Below are 8,196 nucleotides of genomic sequence, written 5' to 3' on the forward strand. Positions count from 1 at the left end.
TCCAGGTTCCTTTTTCTCTCTTAAAATAAAATTAGTTGTGTATCTTAAACATCCAGGACCCAGTCATCCCCAGGGATGTATCTCTTTTGCATATGGATAAAGCTTTGGGAGTTCAAGAGGATTCTAAGGTTTACCGGCTGTGATCCTTCCAGTCTAAGGAATCCTGTGGGCTGCCTGGGCTGGAAAACAGGACAGATTACAATAATCAGAGGTGACATTTTCTGAATGCTTACTGTGTGCCATGTAAAATCAAATCCCATGGCAACACGGCCAGGGTGGTATTAAAATCCATTTTACAGATGGGTAAGTTGTCCCCGATGTGTGTTGTTTCCCCAAGTTCACAAAACTACTAAGCAGCAGAACCTGTTCAAACCCAGGACTGTGTGACTTCAAATAATAATTGCGACCATTTTAGAGCTTTCTTAGGGGCCCGTCACTCATTAAATCCTACGTGTAGGTGCTGTTAGGTCCATTTTACAGGTGAGGAAACTAAGGCATAGAGGAGTCCAGTGGTCAAGCTTGCACATCTAGCAAGTGGCAGAATGGAGCGCCAAAGCAAATAACTTGGTTTTGGAATTTGTGTTCTTAACCATGACCCTGTCCTGATTTTCATCCCCTTTTTACACTCCATGGACTGTTAGGGTTGGCTGGATGCAATTTTTTCTCAAACTAGCTGATCCGAGCTTTCGATAGCTTGAGGTAGAACCTCCTCTCCCCGTGTCGTCTTATCTTTCCATTGATTTTCTGCTGTTTGAGCAGTGGCAGGCCCCCCACCCTGGGAGAGTGGCATTGGCTACAGGTGGCAAGGTGGTGGCTCCAGTTCAAGTCTCTCCCCCGGAGTTGGATGTTCCAGAAAGGACACTGTGTTCTGCGGAGCTGTCTCCCTGGCGCGGGCTTTGATCTGGGAAAGGGGGAGCCTCGCTGCAGAGCTGAAGCTGTCTCTCTGCTTTGTTTATGTGAGTGTCCTTCCAGGACTCTGTCTGCGTTTGGGGTGGAAACGCCCTGCCAACAACCACCCCCCGCCCCCCGGCCCTCTGTGCAGCCAGCATACCTCCTGCCTTTTTGATGAGTCCTCTGCCCTGGATCGAGAGCCATGTCTCGTAGTAGCTTGGAGACTACAAAAGTTTCCCTGGCAGCATGAATGATCTACCACAACGTGCTCTTGCCTTTCGGAGTTGCCCTCCAATTTTTCTAAGCCCGATTCTGTAAATCATTTCATCTCGCACAAAGACCCAGCTGGGAGCGTTGGTGATCTCAAAGGGGAGGGTTATTTAAAGCTCCATTTAAGAATCTAGCCTCCCTTCAACAGATTAACGCAGCTCAAATATGTGACCAAACGTGTTTTTCTGTGCATATGCCAATGGGCAGGTAGCTCTGGGGCCTTTGAGAGGAAGTAGGATGTGCCTCTACTCCGGGCGACTTTGGAAAAAGTGACTTCTCTGTGTATTGACAACTAATTTATCATTGGAAGCACGAAAGGTTTTACTCTATGCAAGTGCTCATCGGGTGGCTGGTGGTGGAGGGCGGGATGAAGTGGGGAAAACTGAAATGTTTTGAAAGAGACAAGTAAGCCTCAAAAGGTCATTTAGACTGTCCTCTTGGCTTCTGTCATCCCAAGAAGATGGAAATCTATTGTGGTTTTCAAGGTAGATTAAGGTTAAATAGCTCACAGAATTGGAAGAGTGTTTGGGGTCACTATCTGAAGTCTTTTGTGTCACTTGCCTTTATTCCGACACTGAAAAAACTGGTTGAAGGCAGATTGTAACGGAGAAGGTCCAATAACCACGAGCTGCTGAATGTTCCGTCAGAGAGGAGGCTTCTTTAACATCTCTGATCTTCTGTCACCTGTTGACAAAACAGTTGCCCGCATGCAGGGACCATATGCTTTTGAAATGAACATTCCTGAATGTTGAATGTTAGAAATTATCTTGCTGGTTTTTGGAGTAAAGGCAGGACGGCCTCCCGATAACTCACTTGGAATAGAAAACCAAACTTGCTTTTTAGAGTTAGAATGCATGCAGTTCAGTGAAGCAATGAGTTTAACAAAAATGTAACAAAACATTTCTGTTGAAACTTTGTTCCTTAAGATAGGAAACTCCATCCAGCGACAATCCAGGAATGGAATTTTGTAAATTGTTTAGTAGAGTTATGACGACAAAAGCCTCTCACAAGATGATGTAAGCAGATGAGAGTGGGAGGGAGAAAGGAAGAGCTGATAACCTGTTCAGCATCACAAAAATGTTATTTTGTTTAAATCTCACAAAAGCTTCTCTCCTTTTCACAGATGAGGAAACAGACACTGAGAGATGTGAGAGTAAACCTTTTCAAGGTACAATTAATCTGTGCCTGAGCTTGTAAAGGAATCACGGCTTTCAAACTCTGAGACAGGTGCTCCTTCAATGCACCAGGCTGCCTTGCCTACTGCCTACGAGAAAGCATCGTGGAGGGCACCCCATCTGCCTCTTTGCAGTGACTCTCAGGGGTGAGACAGAGCTGCCTCATGACCAAGGCAATACTGTCACACCGGGGAGAGGAAGTAGGAAGTGGGAAGTAGACAGAGACTTCCGTTAGGCTGTTCGGGGCCACTATTCCAGCTCAGCTGTTCTCTGGCTGCCTGACTTGGGGCAAATTACTGAAACTCTTTATATCGCAGTTAGACCCAATCTGTATAAAAAGGGAGTAATACTCCTGCCCAACTCATAGGGTTTTGTGAGTAATTAAATGAAATGGAAAATGCTTCACCCAGTGTCTGGAAAAAAAAATGCTCACCAAGTCTATATAGTTTCCGATTCTATTTGGAGCTTACATTACGTATAGTTATTAATTTCTTTATCATGAAACCACCCACAGTGAAACACGGAGATTCTTATGAAAGGCAAAAGTCAACGCTTGTGAGCGTGATTAGATATACCAAAGAAGCAGCAGAAAATCCTAGAGAGCATCAAAAAATGGCTGGCCATACTTGTTTTCCAAGCAAAATAGAAATTCAAAATTAAGGAGCAAGGCTAGAACAAAGGTGAAAATTATAAGGAATTACAGGGAAGGCCAGTTCCCCGTAATAACCAGTAACCCAAGAGCCATTAAAGAGAAGGAACCAGACTAATGCTTTTGTTATAGGTAATTCCATCAGTGCCATTACCACCCGTGTAGTTTCTAAAAAGGTGAATTTAAAAAAAAGACTCAATTTTGTTAAAAATTAGGTGTAGTGTAGCCTCCAAAGTGAGCTATGAAATACTGCCCTAAGCCAGAAAAAATGTTAGCCATCTTGCAAGGGTATTCTTTAAATTAAAAAAAAATTTTTTTTTTAATCTTTATTTATTTTCGAGAGAGAGACAGTGTGTGAGCAGGGGAGGGAGACACAAAATCTGAAGCAGGCTCCAGGCTATGAGCTGTCAACACAGAACCTGGCACAGGGCTCGAACTCACGAACCGTGAGATCATGACCTGAGCCGAAGTCGGATGCTCAACTGACTGAGCCACCCAGGTGCCCCTCCCTATGGGTATTCTCAAAAAAAAAAAAAAATAAATAAAATAAAATAAAATTAAATAAGTCAGTTTCTTCTTATTTATTTATTTATTTTTACGTTGAACATTTTGAATTTTCCATTATGTGAAGGGTCTAAAGTCTTTTGCCAAGAGCAATGAGATTTGTGGGTAGGAAAAAAAAAAACTCACAAACACCCCTTTGTCTATCAATTCCATTAATTTCTATACAATTAGAATACGTATTAGTTTTCCCTGCACCAATAGAAAACACGCTGGTGGGGGGAATCCATTCTGGATATGTCAAAACAGGACCTTTGTCAAACAACTCAGACAAGGTAAAATTTCTCCTTAAAACAGAAGCTTATTTTTTTTTTTCCTCCTAGATTTTCCTTAAGGGGGTTGAGCTTCTGATTATTCCCTCTACAACCCTGCATTTCGGGGCCATTTTCTTCTGCATTTCACCTTGGTGGTGATATCATCCCTGTCTGTATCAGGGGAAGGGAGGGATTAATGAAAATAAAGGTCAGTCCTTCCCTATCTCCTTTGGGGCCATGTCATCTTAGTTTTGATCATTTCCCCCAAATTAAGATTTCTGTATAAACCCCTCATGTGTGTGTTTGGCTGGCAGTTTTATGGCTGACCAAATTTTGCACTGGCCAGTGTTCTGGTTGGCTGAATGTTTACACAGGCTGTTAATCAGATGGGGAGGGAGGAGTGGATGTGGGGACTGTCTGTGAGCCGGAGTGGTCCTGTTTGCTGTCGTGTGCAAGGGCCTGCACTTTGTTACTACAAATTACATAATGACATGTTACATTTCAAAGTGTATTTTTACTTCAGGGAAAATTAAACCAATAAACAAACAACTCTGGTGGAAAAAAAAAAAGAGGAAAAAAAATGAGATCCCTGGTTTCCAGATCTTCCTCTTCCAAAAGGTTCTTAATTAAATTGTAGCTATAAACAAATCTTTGTTTTATTGAAAAGAGAGCAATTGCATATAAAAGCTATTTTTGAAAATTAGGATTCGAGCGTTTGCTGGACTAGGGTCTGGCCCATGTTATGTGTTTTATGATCTGTCCAAAATGAAAAGGCAGGCTCGTGTAGTGATGGTAGATTTTCAATTTTTGATTGCTAATCCCTCTCAAATGTTGCTCCTGCCCTGCTTGAAAGGAGTATGTAAACACAGGAATTCTCCTAGTTTTTCCAGGTACTGATTCAAGCAAAGCTGCTTAGCGTAAGGATGAACCTGTCGACTCTGGATTCTTGGTCACGCGGGAAATCAGGTGTATTCAGCAGCACACTATCTACATTTTAGCAACTTTGAAGCAGTTAAAAAAAAAAAAAAATCAACCCCTCTAAATCAACTTCCAAGCCTTTCACTCACACCTACAAATTCAAGATGAGTTTTTTTTCTGTAAGCTATTGAAATCAGAATGTGCCCTGGATCCAAGGTTATGGTGATAGCCCTTCTGGGTAATAGTCATGTGCATACGTGGTTCAATTCTGCATTTATAGGTTCCCCACCGCCACCCTCACCCCGCCCCGCCCCGCTACCTGAAAGTAGCACGTTCCTATGAAACCCTTTATAAGCTGAAATGGCATAAAGCGAATAAGCAATTACCATTAATTTATATGAAAAATTTTTTGAGCATTCCCAGACCCAAAATATAACCTCTCTTAGGCTTTTCTGATACCTTGGGACACATCTTGCTAACTATACACAAAATAAATCAAGAGAAAGCACAGATGCTCACAGACACAGTTCAAAGCTGTGGCGGCTTGCTGCTGAGATGCTGAGTGTGCTTCTCAGGAAGGAGTTTGGTGGGACCGTTCTCGCTGCTGGGGGTGCACACCGCCTCTGTTTCTAGCTCCCAGCAAAACCAGCACTGAATGCTATTTTTGCTCCCCTCCCGCCTTTTTTAAAAAATAAAAGTGAAAATCCTCTTTGGATTTTTTCAGTTAGTGACGACAGGTACTAATGTAGGTCTTTTGTTAAAGTAACGTAGTGTAATGTAAACTTTCGAGAAGTGGGGGGTACTTGCATGTGCTGGTTCCAACACTTTTCTTCAGAATAAACTACGTTATCAAAAGAGAATGTGTCCTCACTGTCTTTCTGCTGGTTATGTGGAGTACTGAGAATAAAGACACGTATTAAACTGCATGGTAAGGGAATTATTTCACCAAATCAATCTCGCCCACATCTGCTGTTATCCGAACCATCTGACCCGGAATTCACTGGGTTTGTTCAGGTGTTTGGCTGCTACTAGGAATTGCCACAGCCCGGTAAGTGGCTGCATGAATTGTCCCTTTTATATTTTAACCATATTCCACGAGGCTTACGTGTCTTAGGCGAAATTACGATGTGATTTAGGATAATTTATCAGTACAATCCACAACATGAGAAATCACAAGAGCAGCTGAGAAGAACTGTCTACATCTTCCTATTGAGTTTGTTTATTCTTAAACTCAGGATGTTTAAAAAGAGAACTTTTCTCCTCAAATCTTAGAGACGATAATGGGGTTTTGAACCTTACAATTAAAATTTCAGATTTTTCAATGACTGAAAAAACTTAGGAAGAAGAAAGGATAACAAAATAAAGGGCAGATACATAGTGTAGGTTTTTGTTTTTGTTTTTTTTTGATAAAAGGAAACCATTTTAGGCAATGCTATTTGGTAACAGTAGCCATGTAAATGCGCAGCACCCTGTTTTATTTTGTGGCCAAAAAAATACACTTTCCTCTGTCTCATCTTGGATCCTTGACAGTTCCATGTGAATAATCAATTTAGATTAATACTTATGAAGGTTCTCAACCCCTGAACCAGACCGACCATCGGCCATTCAAGTAGTTTTGTTTTTGACTTCAGGCGTCTTAGCGCGAGGACTGCTGTCTGGGGGCATTCTACTGGGGTTTGGCCTTGACTTTAGAGCTGCAGAAAAGACCAGATTTTTCACTACTGTCACCAAACAGCCAAGGGAAGTGAAGAGTCAGATATTAATCAAGGGCTTTCATCCTGTGAATGACTAATCCAGTAAGAAAGAAGATTTTGAGCCAAGCAGTAATCTATCAATGGACCAATAATCCACAGTGTGCCTGTGAATGGGTTAGATGCTTTCATCTTGGTTTTTGGCTTAGCTAGCATTTGACGTGGTAGATGGGAGGGAAAGTCACATCATAGCTTGTTGAATGAATGAGTGAAAATGGGTAATGTAACAATAATAATAATAATGAGGTCCTTTACTCTCATTTTTTGATAGGACGCCATTAATTTACCCATGGTGACAACTACTCTCTTCTGCCTGTTTTGCCTTCCATGTCATGGTTTGCATCAAGGCTCCAGGGGAAGCTCACCATCAGCACCACAGATACCCTGCACAAAGCCAGACACGGGAAAGAGAGAGGCTTAAGGTAGAAGGAAGGGTGAAAGTTCAACTTTCAGATGGCAGTTCGGCTGTAGACAACAGAAGGAGAAAGTGGTGGCCATGTTGTTTCTTTCACCTTCAACCTCGAATTTAAGTCCTGAAATGTATCTGCTTCTGTTTCTATCAATCTGTCTCTGGATCACTGATCATCCATCCACCTATCTATCTATCATTTATCTCTCTCTCTCTAACAAATCTATCACCTGTCATTTATCAATCATCTATCTATCATCTATCAGCTATTTCCTATTTTTCTATCTATTCCTTCATTTCTCTCCCTTTCTCCTTTTTTCCTTTTCAAAAATAAAACTGGTACTAATGCAGAAGTCTGAAATTAGACCTTAAAAGCTATCACTACTCTTATTTTCAAGGGGTGGAGTTTTTTCTAACTTGTCTGGCTTTAACTTTCCTATTCTCTTCTGACATTTGTCCTTATTGCTACATGTCAGAGAACCTCTTTGAAAATTCTTCTGTTTAATGGGGTTCAGGGAAATAAAAATCTACTTTAAAAAAGATAAAATGAAGCTGATATGGACTTGGTAAGTAATTTCTGTGGAGGTCCATTTTCATATGCATGCAAATCTGTCTAAATGTTGTTTCAAATTTTAAATCATGTGCACATAAAACTCATAAAACTCATTTATGTGTTTTTAAATGCTGTTTAAAATTTTAAAGTATATACACACACACAGAGCTTAACATGCATTATAATAGCATGCAACCTGAAAAATAAGTTTGAAAACTGAACTGGCTTTGCAATGCAGCAATAGACTAATCAAGTATCATTTTATATAATGTGTATGTCTCTGAGTGCAGCATGCAAATATGCTATTTAGAATGTTTTCCTGATTGAATGAACAAGCCCACAGGTTCACCGTTTTATATTTGTTCTCTTAAAAACATGAAACTCATTTTGAAAATGCTGGTTTAAATGGGCGTTATTAAGTCTTTATCAGTTCTGAGCATTTCAGCCTTTTGCACCCAGAAATTTCTCAATCTGACAGAATAAGAAATGCATTTACATGGCCTAAGCTCTTAAATTGTCCCTTTCAATTAATGCCCCATCATGGAGCAATCTGGAAACCATTACTCAGTAACTCTTCATTATAATTGCTTGCAGCTGAGTATCCAGCCCTTGGTAATATAAGAATAAAAGAAAACTCAGTTAGTAACAAGTGCAATTGATTCCATTCAGAATTCCCCTGGTGCTTTGCCATGTTTGGCCTGCTTGAGAGGAAACACGAGGGTTTGGATTTTTTTTTTTTTCCTTTTGGGGCCAGGAAATGAATTG

At 40.9% G+C, this 8,196-nt stretch overlaps 1 long non-coding RNA gene across 2 annotated transcripts; it reads left to right on the plus strand.

Annotated features, from left to right (window-relative positions):
* The first annotated feature begins 1,084 nt into the window (after positions 1-1,084).
* LOC128314766 (uncharacterized) lies at positions 1,085-7,434 on the plus strand. 2 transcript variants are annotated; one of them, XR_008296797.1, is made up of 3 exons: positions 1,085-1,479; positions 2,290-2,482; positions 3,870-7,434. It is a non-coding gene; the product is annotated as an uncharacterized LOC128314766 (long non-coding RNA). The 2 variants fall into 2 exon arrangements; XR_008296796.1 differs by having other exon boundaries at positions 1,090-1,479; positions 6,741-7,434.
* The last annotated feature ends 762 nt before the right edge of the window (positions 7,435-8,196 follow it).

Source organism: Acinonyx jubatus, chromosome A2, assembly GCF_027475565.1.
Source record: "Acinonyx jubatus isolate Ajub_Pintada_27869175 chromosome A2, VMU_Ajub_asm_v1.0, whole genome shotgun sequence".
In the NCBI taxonomy this organism is placed as follows: domain Eukaryota; kingdom Metazoa; phylum Chordata; class Mammalia; order Carnivora; family Felidae; genus Acinonyx; species Acinonyx jubatus.